Genomic DNA, 12588 nt, shown 5'->3' on the forward strand with positions numbered 1-12588 from the left:
GTCTTCCAGGACGGTCTGGCAGAGTCAATTAGGAAAGTTAAGCAGGGGAGCCCATCAAGCGACGATTGCCTGTCCTAGAACAACCCCATCCGCACGACTCCCTGGAGCTCAGCAAGCAGTGACAGGCTCTGGAGAGCGGGCCTTGCTGCAGCATGAAGCCGGAAGATAGGGAAGTTTTGTGATGGGCTTCCCAGCATCCACGCAAAAGGCACGGTTTCCTTAACAGTGTTCCAATTGCACCCCATATTTTAGTAAAAGTATAGTTAATCTGGACTCCCCCTGCCTTAATGTCAGAAATGAAATGTGTTTCTGATAATCAATGTTCCCTTTGCTGCACAGCTATATTTCATCAGGATCGTGGTTAGCAAATTGCTGCTGCACAGCATAAAACTAAGCAATGAAACATAAGACATGTGCCTTGTATAATTGGCTCCGGGTGGATGCAGGTAGTCTCTAATACCAAAAACACAGAAGCAGCACCCCAAAAGAATCGTACCAAATTCCACCACATCTCCCATTCCAAAACACCCAAACCATTGAGTTTCCTGGGGAAATTTGGTTGCTGACTAACTGTCAGGCCACAGATTCTTTGGAAAATAATGCTTATATTCCAAAAGGATCCTTAGGCTCTATGGGGATACTGTGTTTAGAATGCCCGGCCAAGTTGATTTATAAGAGGCAGAAAACTTGGGATAGCAGCCCTATGGATAAAAGTACCTGCATTCCTATTCTCTAAGGAATCTTCTGAGCATCGTTTAATTCATCTTGCTTATGGCCATTTAAAAGAAATGAACAAGCATCTTTTAAGATGGAAGATCTCTTTTTTTTGTTAATGTGAGTTGAGAAAAGATTTTTCATCAGTCCTTCCCATGAAGACCTTCTTTGAGAGTTTTGGTATTTATTGAGTATCTTGTAGGGATCAAGGCCTCTCTTAAAGGTTTCACCTTATGCAGAAGTTGATGGGCAATTTATGTTAGCAAAAAAATTCTTGTGAAGCAGGTGGTGCAGTGAGTTTTACATCATTGGTGTGTTTCTGCCATTTTGTTTTTAAAAACTAAGTATGATAAATGCTGTAGGTCTACATCTGGATGACCCAAGCCCACCCCCTCTTCCTGTGGAACTTGAACTTGAGATTAGTTCAGGCAACTTTGATGATTGCTAGCCCTCCTCTCTAACCCTGGAGGGAGCCCAAGGATTTCTCAGTAATTAAGTGTTGAGAGGAACCCTTTCCCTCCTCACCTCACAAGCTGAATCAGGTAGGTGATGGTTCAGGCTTAAGTCCAATCCACTTCAAATTTTCCTTCTGCACAAAGAGGAGAGCCACAGAAGAATGAGTGACTAGACTTTGTAACTGCTCATTACAGGGCCATTCATTACACTTTTTAGTATGCAGTATGTTAATAAGCCAAGATATTATGGCAGAGGGTCCATAACTAATCTACTGTAATAAATAAGAGTAATGGCAATGGTACCAGTATATTCTATGGATATAATGTGCTGCTGGCAAAGTGTGACATTTTAAATAAACTTTATTCTTGAGGTATTTAAAAAAACATAAAGGCGGTAATGAAATATAGAGCACAACATTAGTTGACACAGCAATTCCTGCCTCCCCAGACCCTGCTAAATAACCAGAGTTTAAATCTTCATCTTGAAATACACAGCTCGTCTATGATTTTAAGTGAGTTGTAAAACTTTTATGGAGTGTGCCCTAACTTTATTTAAAAAATATTCTCCACTTTTATAGTAAAGGTGACCCAGAAGTACCTCGCGAATAATAGAACAACATATTTAAGCTATTAAATTCACCTCTCTCTCGACAATACATAAGCCTTTGTGGGACTCACATCTCTCCTGGAAGGAAGTGAGAGCGGGAAGAACCTTGAATTAACAGTTTACCCAAAACACAGCTTTTAACTCCAGAAGTGACAGAGTTTTACTTCAAATGGGAAAACTTAAAACTCCTGCCACCAAGTTGAAACGAAGACTCAAAAGCTAACACCACTTATTACAGAAACATAGAGAAAGTCAAATATTTGTATGCCTGAGTGTTGAAACTGCGAAAAGTTCATACCCCCAACACCTGGTTTAGGGTTGTTGTTTTTGGACCTTTAAAAGCTGATTTAGGCCTGTGGGATGAGTTCATTCCCATATATGGAGAACTAATTTTAAGTCCAAAAACTAATTAAGATTCTCAAGCGCTTTTTATTTACTGGCATTTTCATCACTGAGTTGCAATCCCCTGATTACATCAAACTCCCGTACATTTCTCTGTCAAGAACAAACCGTTCATTTTCTACCTTTGTTTTTTTTTTCTTTTTAATCTTATGCTCTTTGAAAATAGTTGCTGTCTATTAAATATATATATTATGTATGTATGTATTTATATACATACACACAGAATGGTCTTCAGATGAACACAATATGTGCAGCCCCATATGGATATAGCAATGGTGTACAAAAAATGAGAAAGCAGTGATTCATTTATTTCTTCTCTTTTTCATTGAAGTCACGTACAATAACTAGAGTGCGTCATAACCAATAGAAAACATCTAGTAAACAACTTCTTTTCTGTGGTGCCATATTAAGCATTATTCAAAAGACACTGGTTTTCGTCACTGAAAGTTCTGCTTTCTGCAAACTCCATAAAATATCTACCTGCAACAATACTTGCAAGAATACAATTATTTACAGAATTCAGAGGTCTTGTTAAATAAGACCCTTTGGATTGCATGAATACTGTCTATGTCAGTTTTTAGAGAGGGCAGGGAACGTGGCACTGTGTCTTTTTTTTTTTTTCCTCAATAGGAAATCACTGTGTGAGCCTTAGCTGCCTTTTTATCAGTACTCAGTTGTACTTCTCCTTTCTTCTGTCTCTACTTGTAGCCTCAGTTTCTTTCTGAGGGGAGAAGCCGAGGAGAGACTGAGCGGACTGAGCTGAGAAGAGCAGGCTGCCACGCTGGAAGGCTTGGGCATGGCTGTGGCCCGTGTGTCTGTGGGGAAGTGTGCTGCTTAGTCTGGCTGGCTGGAGAGTGGGTGGGCAGTGTGGACAGATGTCCTTTATTTCAGGGAATGTTAGGTGAACATAAGTCTGTACTGGGGGAGGTTTTAGTGGGAGGGAAAAAGGAAATCCTTTCCCTTTTGTCAATAGACTCTTCCATTCCCATCATACTTGCCAGCGATGTAAGAGTGACAAGAAGGTAGAGGCCAGCAGCGTGGGATTTACAGGGATGGAGACATGAGGGGAAGAGAGAAAGAAGCTAGAGAGAAGCCAGGAGCCTAAGCGAGTGGGGGTGGGGTCTGAGAGTGAGGGCGGGCTCAGGAGGTGGGGAGGGTGAAGGCCCTCCCCTGGGTGATGGGGAAGGGGAATGCACAGAGGCCTCCTTCAGAGGCTACAACTCTCCTCAGGCATTGCCCCACTGTTCACAGTATGCTCTGATATCTTCTGTTACAACCTGAAAACAATCAAACCATCATTTTGCTTTGAAAAATTATTTTAATTTGTTTTGTTTTGAGAGAGAGTATGCACGCTCGAGCAGGAGAAAGGGCAGAGGGAGAGAAAGCGAGAATCCTAAGCAGACTCCACACTCAGCAGAGCTGTGATCTGAGCCCAAATCATGAGTTGGATGCTCAACCCACTGAGCCACCCAGGCACCCCTGCTTTAAAAAAGTATTGAACAGGCTCTTCAACAAGGGCCTGTGTGGATTCTTTTTCAATAATTTTTATATCCTCAAAAGTGGAAGGAAATCAAATCCTCTAGGGTTGCCTGGGTGGCTTAGTAAGTTGGGCCACCAACTCTGATTTGGGCTCCATGATCTCATAGTTCGTGGGTTCCATCCCCTCTTCAGGCTGCTCTGCTGACAGGGTGGGGCCTGCTTGGGATTTCTGTCTCCCTCTCTCTCTCTGCACCTTCCTGGCTTGCTCTCTCTCTCTTTCAAAAAATAAATAAATAAACAAGTATTTAAAAAATCCTTTAAAACACACACACACACAAGTTCTATCTTCAAAGAAAACACAGGGGCGCCTGGGTGGCTCAGTCGGTTAAGCATCCGACTTCAGCTCAGGTCAGGATCTTGTGCTCAGTGAGTTTGAGCCCCGCGTCCGGCTCTGGGCTGATGGCTCAGAGCCTGGAGCCTGCTTCCGGTTCTGTGTCTCCCTCTCTCTCTGCCCCTCCCCCATTCATGCTCTGTCTCTCTCTGTCTCAAAAATAAATAAAGATTAAAAAAAAATTAAAAGAAAAGAAAATGTATACTTCATTTTACAACTATCCCTGTAGATTTCCATTTATGTGTACCCCAGTATAATTATTTTGAAAATCATTTCAAAGGGCTAGCATTAAGGAGATTTTTGGTGTGATGGATCTATGTATAGAAGGTGGTGGTTACACAAATCTATACATACGTTAAAATTCATAGAACTGTATGCCAAAAGAAAAAAGTCAATTTTACTGTGCTATAATTTTAAAAGGAAAATAAAATACAACATTTTACTGACACAAGAAAAGCCCAGTTCCCTTGTAAGATCCCAGGTCTCTGTCTGTCTGTCTGCCTGTCTTTCTGTAATTGGCAATAAAGGCTAAGGTGGCTGTTGGGAAGAGACTAGATTTACTTGAAATGCCCAGTCGTGCTCTGCTAAAACATTAATCCATTCAACTAAAAAAAACACTTATTAAACACTTGCTGTGCAGTTCCCCAAAAGTCACTTTCCCTGAGAAGAGGGTGTTTTGTTTCCCCCCACAGGTGTTCACATAGACTAAAAGTCAAAAAGTCTGTGCCCTTCTTCTGACTTTGCATCTCACGTCTCTTGAACTTCACTGGTCCTCCTCTGCAAAGTGGGTTTGATTCCTTTCCTTTCCTCAGAAAGGTTGGGGTGAGGAGGAGAGTCCAGGGAGAGAGCTGTGTAAACGGCACTGTGTAACACAAGTATGGGCATTATTTGGACCAGCTCCACGCACTCTCACGTCCAAAGACCAGACATTCGGGTCGAGGTCGCACCTCTGCTCCTTTGCTGAAAAGGAGAAACACAAAAGGAGTTGGTTTGCCCTGTTCCCCAGGATACTCTTAGTGTTGACACTCCCAACCATGTGCTAAACATCACCGCCCCCCACCCCCCATGCCTTGATATTCCAGGAAGAAGGGAGGATGCAGCAGGGAATAATGTCCAGAGAGCTAGAGAAGCCCACTGGGCAGCCATGAAAAAGACTCCAGGCACAGGGCTGAAGTTCACATGGTGTGCATCTGAATCGCCTGTTTACAACTAGCATCCATTCCAATTGGTCAGTGGCTGTGCTCCACCAATGTTCACTGATGGTGAACATAACCCCTGTGGAGAGAGACCACTGAGGCAGCATAAACAAGTGGGGCAGCTTAGTATTAGAATTTCGAGGCTCTCTTGTCTTGGCTCGATTTTTTCCCCCAACTTTTGAAAGAGATATGAACACAGGGAAGTATTGCATGACACTGGGAAAAGCATCAGTGCAGTGGAAAATGGAAATGGATGCATGGCCTCAGAGTAAGTAAAGACTGATGAGAACTATGGCCAATTATGGGTAAAAGGAGCAGCTGCTGGTTGGCCATAGACTAGGGGTTCTTAACCTTTATCGGGCCATTGGCCCCTTTGGCAGTCTGGCGAAACTTCCAGATCCCTTCTCAGGATGCGGTTTTTAAATGAAATAACATACATAAGATTACAAAGGAAACTATTATTTCAAAACACAGGGATTCCATAGGTCAAGGTTAAAAACAATTGTACCTGTGTAGCAATGTGGGTGGTATAATGCCTAATATTTTTATTTTCTAAGAGAAGCCAGGTTCCAAATTTTTAAATGAAGCTTTCTGATTCTTAAGACCAACGTAACATTTTTCAAACACTAAGCCACTTTACCTCAGCACATGTCTGGGTTTGGGGTGCCTGGTGGTCACCATTTCAAAACCTCCATGTTAGACGTTGTAGGAGATTCGTTGTACTAAAGTGGTGGTGACAATCCCACATGATGTCAACAGACAAGACTGGGGACAGTATCATAAAGCCAAACCAGGGAAAGCCTAACATTTGGCCGTTTGTCTGATGGAAGAGGACAAAATATGGCATAAAGGATCCTATGTGCTTGGGTTCTAGTTCATGACGGGGTCGGTCATTTTTTTCTTTCCTTTGTGATCTTAATTTTAGCATCCCATCTTCCACTGTGATTTCCCACTGAGATATTTAGATAGATTTTGTTTTAAGTCTGGCTTTAGAATTTAAGGTTTTTAATTTGCTTTCGTCACTTCTTTTCACTAACCCTTAGAAAATGGATTTTTTTTACCCTTATGGGAAAGAGGGGAGAGCTAGTGTCATGCTGACAGCCTAGAAAGGTAACACAGGGGTAGACACCAAAGCAAAAACAGAGGGGAAGACCCTTATTTCAGAGAAAATTTCTTACAATAATAATATATAAGAAGGATTTTACCTGTTCCTAACTTAATTAAAATTAGGTAAGATCAGGTAATTATACTTTCATATAATTAGAAAATATATTGATCTCTCAAAAGAGTTATTGACTCCGTATGCATTTGCTTATAAATGGGGCCCCCTATTCCAATAAATGGAAGTCATACCATAAGGTAAGTTGTTTTTTCAAATGGAGTCAATGAAGTATATAGGGATGGCATTTCCTAAATCAGTGGCTTCTATATTTTTTGACCACAATATGTAGAAACATGTTTTACATCATTATATATGTGTGTGTGATTACATATATACGTATACACACATATACTTCTAAAAGTTTTTTTTAACATTTATTCATTTTTTGAGAGACAGAGAGAGAGCACAAGCAGGGGAGGGGCAGAAAGAGGGGGAGACACAGAATCCGAAGCAGGCTTCAGGCTCCGAGCTGTCAGCACAGAGCCCAACGTGGGGCTTGAACTCATGAAATGTGAGATCATGACCTGAGCCGAAGTCAGACCCTTAACCGACTGAGCCACCCAGGCGCCCCTACACACATATACTTATAAAAACAAAAGTTCCATCAAATGTACTTGCTCTTACCAAAAGAAATGTTTTCTAATTCGATTCTGTTCTATTTCCTTTTAAAATGTTGGTCTGAACCCACTAAATTGATTTCACAATCCTCCAATGGTCTGTGACTTGTGCTTTGACAAGCAATGTTGTGATAAGTCCCCATGTTTCTTCAACCCTAGGCACAGACCTCCATTCCTGAGTTCTCCCCATAATACTTCAGGGCCCATCGAGTCTGGACCCAGGCCTTCCTTCATCCATGCTTGTGTGGAGAATAGGTATAATAATCAGCTTCCATCTCCTTAACTCTTTAGTGTATTCGTTTACTCACTTTTCATTCTTGGCTTCGTTTATTCAATAAAATGCTTATTGAATATTCACTGTGTGGTAGACATAGGTCTTACATCTAGAGCCACAGGCATGCAGATTGATTATCACATCTCGCATTAAGAACTGAGCCAGGTTACCCAGGTAGTGATGGAATCACAGAGAAGTGGCACCTGGTGGTGGAGAGTTTGAATATGATAATAAGAAGGATGGGCCAGATAATCTCTGACTAGACAATCCCTTGCAGCCATTTCAGTGCCCTCTAAAATAAGTTCTCAGGTAGGAAGTGGATCCATTCACCAGAAGCCTGGGGTGAAGGGTGGGCACAGGAAGGGAGTCTGTGATGACAGGGTGAGCTGAAGTCTTTGGGTTATAGTGGGGGGAGGGGAGAGGAAATGAGGAGATCATAGGGTTGTGGGGAAATTTGGAGATCTTTTGGCCCAGTGCTGAAGTTTTTTCCCACAGAGAGTTGACAATGCAGAAGTGTGTTATTTATTATTGTTATTTGTCATTTTCATGTTGACAAAGGATCTCATCTTTCACCGTGACACTCCTTAAGAATGGATTCTTGGGGGCGCCTGGGTGGCGCAGTCGGTTAAGCGTCCGACTTCAGCCAGGTCACGATCTCGCGGTCCGTGAGTTCGAGCCCCGCGTCAGGCTCTGGGCTGATGGCTCGGAGCCTGGAGCCTGTTTCCGATTCTGTGTCTCCCTCTCTCTCCGACCCTCCCCCGTTCATGCTCTGTCTCTCTCTGTCCCAAAAATAAATAAAAAACGTTGAAAAAAAAATTAAAAAAAAAAAAAAAAAAAAAGAATGGATTCTTGCAAACAGCAAAGACTAGTCCTCTTCCCCTGAAAGTGCAACATTACAAGATCTGGTTAGCGGTGGAAGAAATTCCATAATGGTCATCCAACCACTTCCATTTTATAGATGAGGACAACTGAAGCCAGTGACCTGCCCAAGTCCACACAGCTAATCAGTGGGAGAGTCAGGCCTGGAAGCTGGTGTCCTGTCTCCTGCCCCAGCCTGGGTTCCACATCCATGACTACCTGGTGAGGAGCTTCTGGAGGGCTGGACACAGGGAGCATGGTAACCTCTCCTTTTTCCTTTTCGCTGCTTCCCATACAAGCTAAGGGAGGCGCCCTAAATAAGGGGGTCACTCTTTTGGTAGATGATGGCTTCTTGTTTAGAGGGCCCAGCTGAAGTCACAGGTCACTGCAGTCTTTAATGGTGTCTTTGTTCAAACAGCAAACATTCAGGTAGGCAGGAGCTTTGGAACAGCATTAGTGTCTTGAGTTCTCCTCTGTTCCAAATTCCCTCCCTCCCAGGGCCTAAGGGAGACTCCTCAGGGTCAAACTGTTTAATTCGTTAGATCCCTGTCTAATTTCTTTTTTGCACAGACTAAAATGCAGCACTGTTAGCAATCTAATGTGTATAAAAATCAACTAAGAGGGCCTCCTGGGTGGCTCAGCCAGTTGAGCGTCTGACTTGGGCTCAGGTCATCATCTCACGGTTCTGAGTTTGAGCCCCACATCAGACCTGCTGCTGTCAGCCTGTCAGTGCAGAGGCTGCTTTGGATCCTCTGTCCCCCTCTCTCTCTGCCCTCCTCCCCCGCTTATGTTCTCTCTCTCTCAAAAAATAAACCAAACATAAAAAAAAAAAAATCACCTAAGAAACTTGTTAAAAATGCAAATACCAGAACCTATCCCTATACATTCCAATTCTTAGGTCTTAGCATAAGTGTGCCGAGACCTGCTTTTTAAATATAATCTTCAGGATGGTGGTACATGTATCCCCTTAGGGCACATTTTGAAAAAAAAATACAGGGATAAGAGCATATAGGGTTTGAAGAAAACAAAGAGCTGGGGTCCCCTGAAGTTGTTCCCTTTCCTTATGAAACCAAGTTAAAGGACCAAAAAGGCATCCTTCAACTAGACCACTGAGGCCACTTTGAATAGACTCCTTTCTCCAAATTGCAGGAAATCTCCACAAGTGGACCCGCAAAGAATCAGGATTAGGGTGTGAACTGCATGGGAAAAGATCACATTAGAAGGCCTCTATTTTAATTAGCGGCAGGGCCCCAAACCCGGTGACAAACCAGCACAAGTCCAAGTGGCAGATTCTACAGTGGCCACAAGGTGGCGATCTTCTGCATCTATTTGAAACGCTCTGTGAGTTTTCAGGTTTAGCTTATTTCCAATGTTAAATACATCATTAGTTTTAGAAGTACGCATTAATTTTAAAAGGATGCAAGGAGAAATGGTTTAGCAGGCAAGCCTTCAAACTAGCATTTCAATCAAATACTGACATACTCTAGATGGAAGAACTTAGTGAGATTTCCACATCAAACCCCAGAAAAAAAAGATAAAAATCTGTTTGAGTAAAGGCTGTAGTCTTTGCAAGATGAAAAATGTCACTCAAAGAAAGTATCTTAAAAGCTTTCTGAGAAGTTGAGTTTTTCTTGAGAACTAGCAGGTACAATCTGGTTATTAAAAAATAAAAAATAGAAAAAAAAGCATCATCTGGTAAAATTTCCTTTTTATTGGTCTGTAGTCAGGATCAGAAAATGAAAGAGAGAGAGAGAGAGAGAGAGAAACAACTCTGGATCAACATAACACTGGTGCAGTTCTGAACCACAAGTGAAGGCAGAGCTGCGGATTGGGTGGTGTGAACCTGAGTTTTTCCTAGCAACTCCACTAGGCCTCCTGGGAGGTGCAGCAGCAGGCGAGGAAGCCAGTGGCCTGAGAGCAGAGAGAGGAGGCTGTGAGCGCTCACCACAGCACAACTTCAAGCCAAGCAGCACAGCCTCAGACTTGGAAGGCCAAGCCATTGGCAAGGTCACTGTGGTCCTGAGACTTCAGGAGACAGAGAGGCTAGTGGTTGGCATTAAAGTGAGGCCAAGACAACATTCCACAGGAATAGGCTACAAAAGACAGCCAAGGCCTCAGGCCAGTGGAGAGTGCAGGGGACAAGTTTGCCGATCACCTTGTGGGCTTTGGGCCATATGTATCTACATCTTAGCCCTTGGCCACAGCCCCACGTTGAGGATGTCCCTGACACATTTGAGTGTAGAAACAATGTGTCTAGAAAGGTCAGTAAGAGAAGGGGGCCGAGGCATAAAAATCAATTCTCACCTTTCAAGGGCACCTGGCAAAGTTGGCTTCATATTCTACCCTCTTAATTCAGCTTCCTCTCAAAGAAGAAACCCTGGAAGGCATGAGAATATCGTTGAAGGAAGCACGAAGGGCCACCAGGACATAAAAGGTGGTGAGGAAATAGAACGGGCCTCAATAGCTGGGCCTTCCTCCCTCCCACCTTCCCAGTTTCTCCCATCATGTTCTTGGTCAGGACAGGAAAATGGTTGGAAGGGGAAAACTCTTTTCAAGAAGAAAGGCTGAAGGGGCCATTGTCTTAGAAATTCAGAGACTGCAGGAGAGATGTCCGAGATATTTCTTTTCTCTTTATTCTTCACAGCGTGGGGCTGGGGCAAAGGCTTTGAGGTCCTGGTTGTTTTAAGGGACAGCCATCCTTTGGTTATTCTCTGTTCAGAGCCCCCTCACTGCAGGGAAAATCATATTAGAGCTTTGGCAGACAGGATGGATGTTCTCTATGAAGCCAGTGTGTCTGCAGGACAGTGTCCCATTAGAACCTTCCCTGTGCTGCCAAGCAGCTGAGCGAGACGCTTATATAGCTGAGGAGAGGGGATGCCTGAGAGACATTCCCCTCGACAAGACCCCTTCACTGCATTATCCGTGGATTTGGGGAGATGGGCTGCCCAAAGCTGGACACACAGAAAGAGCTCATATCTTGCCAACTGTCATGAGACCTTGGGCCATGAGTAATGTAAAATATCATAGGTGATTTAAGGATAAGCAGTTTTATTTGGTGACCCTCTAAATGCAAACCATATCCCACATCCAGTGTGATAAATGCCTTAACTCTGGGGTGCATGTGTCTCAGACCTGGGCTGATTTCCTTACACTCAGGCAATCAACCCTTAGAGGCAGGAATGGAGAAACATAGAAGAAGAGAGCGTTCACCAGCAAGTTTTTGAGTTTTTGTTTGGCGGGGTTTTTCCTTGCATGGCAGATTTTACGTTGGAAGATGAAGTTCCTGATCTCCCAGGAGGCGAGCTGGTGCTCAACGTGATTTTCTGACGAGTGGGAGCGGATTTGCACAGATAACGTCCTCTTCAGTCTCTGCACAAGCGTCGGCATTGTGCAGGCAGCCCAACCCACAAAAAGCGAGGGAAGTTCTCTTGCACGTCCGCTGGGGGTCTCAGGGACCCAGAGCAGGTGGAGCAGGTGCCCCCTGCACCCACACCATTCATTACACACAGCTCACTCGCCTGCAGGGCGGTCAACCGGAAGTGAATCGTGCCTTAGCCGAGACATCTTGGCAAGTATGGATGGTTAAATCATAAAATTAATAAAGACAACTTCCCTCCCAATATTTAGAAACATTAAACTAATAATAAAGGCACTGTTCTCAGATCAAAGCAGCTCTTCTTAACTAATTGAAAGAGTTTCTTATAATTAGATTTCTTTTAAAGATTTATTAAAAAAAAAAAATTGTTTCCTTTGGAAGCAGACGCTGTGTTGACTGGAAGTCAAAGTACCAGAATCTTAGACATTGTAATATCACTTTAGATAATTAGCCGCATTGCTTTAATTTTCAGCTACTGTGCCTTTGAGTTCTGTCTGGCAGCCGGGTGGGTATTAGTCTCACAGGAAATTTGCTGAATGGCCAATATGTTGAATGCCTTGGCAAGGCCACCAGAATGACAATATATAGTATGCTCCTTGCTAAAAGCAGAGTAACTATGTAACTTACTGTCCAAACTGGGATACTTTTGAGAATAAAAGGAGGCACGATTAATAATCACTCCAGGAAAATAGATATAAACTGGGACTTCCTTGCTTATACGGCAAGCTTTTGTCCTTTAAAGTTATTTCACAGAAAGAAGGAAGATACAGATAGAATTCTCAATGTTATTCAGGTTCTCATGAACTTACTCATATTCCAGGTCAAATTCCTTTTTTTGTTAACTACAAAATGCTCTTTAGGAAAGACATCCTGAAACGATTCAGCCACTCCTAGTTTTGCATTTTTGTAGAGATGCACTAATGCAAATCAGATTTTAAAAGGAGGGATAGAAATTTGACACAGATTTCACAATTATTCCTGGGTGCAGTCCCTCATCATTTTTTTTTTTTGTAGGGTTTTCCAAACAGTCACAAAAGCAAAAAAAAGTAAGTGGTTG

This window comes from Panthera tigris, chromosome C1 (genome assembly GCF_018350195.1).
Source record: "Panthera tigris isolate Pti1 chromosome C1, P.tigris_Pti1_mat1.1, whole genome shotgun sequence".
Classification (NCBI taxonomy): Eukaryota; Metazoa; Chordata; class Mammalia; order Carnivora; family Felidae; genus Panthera; species Panthera tigris.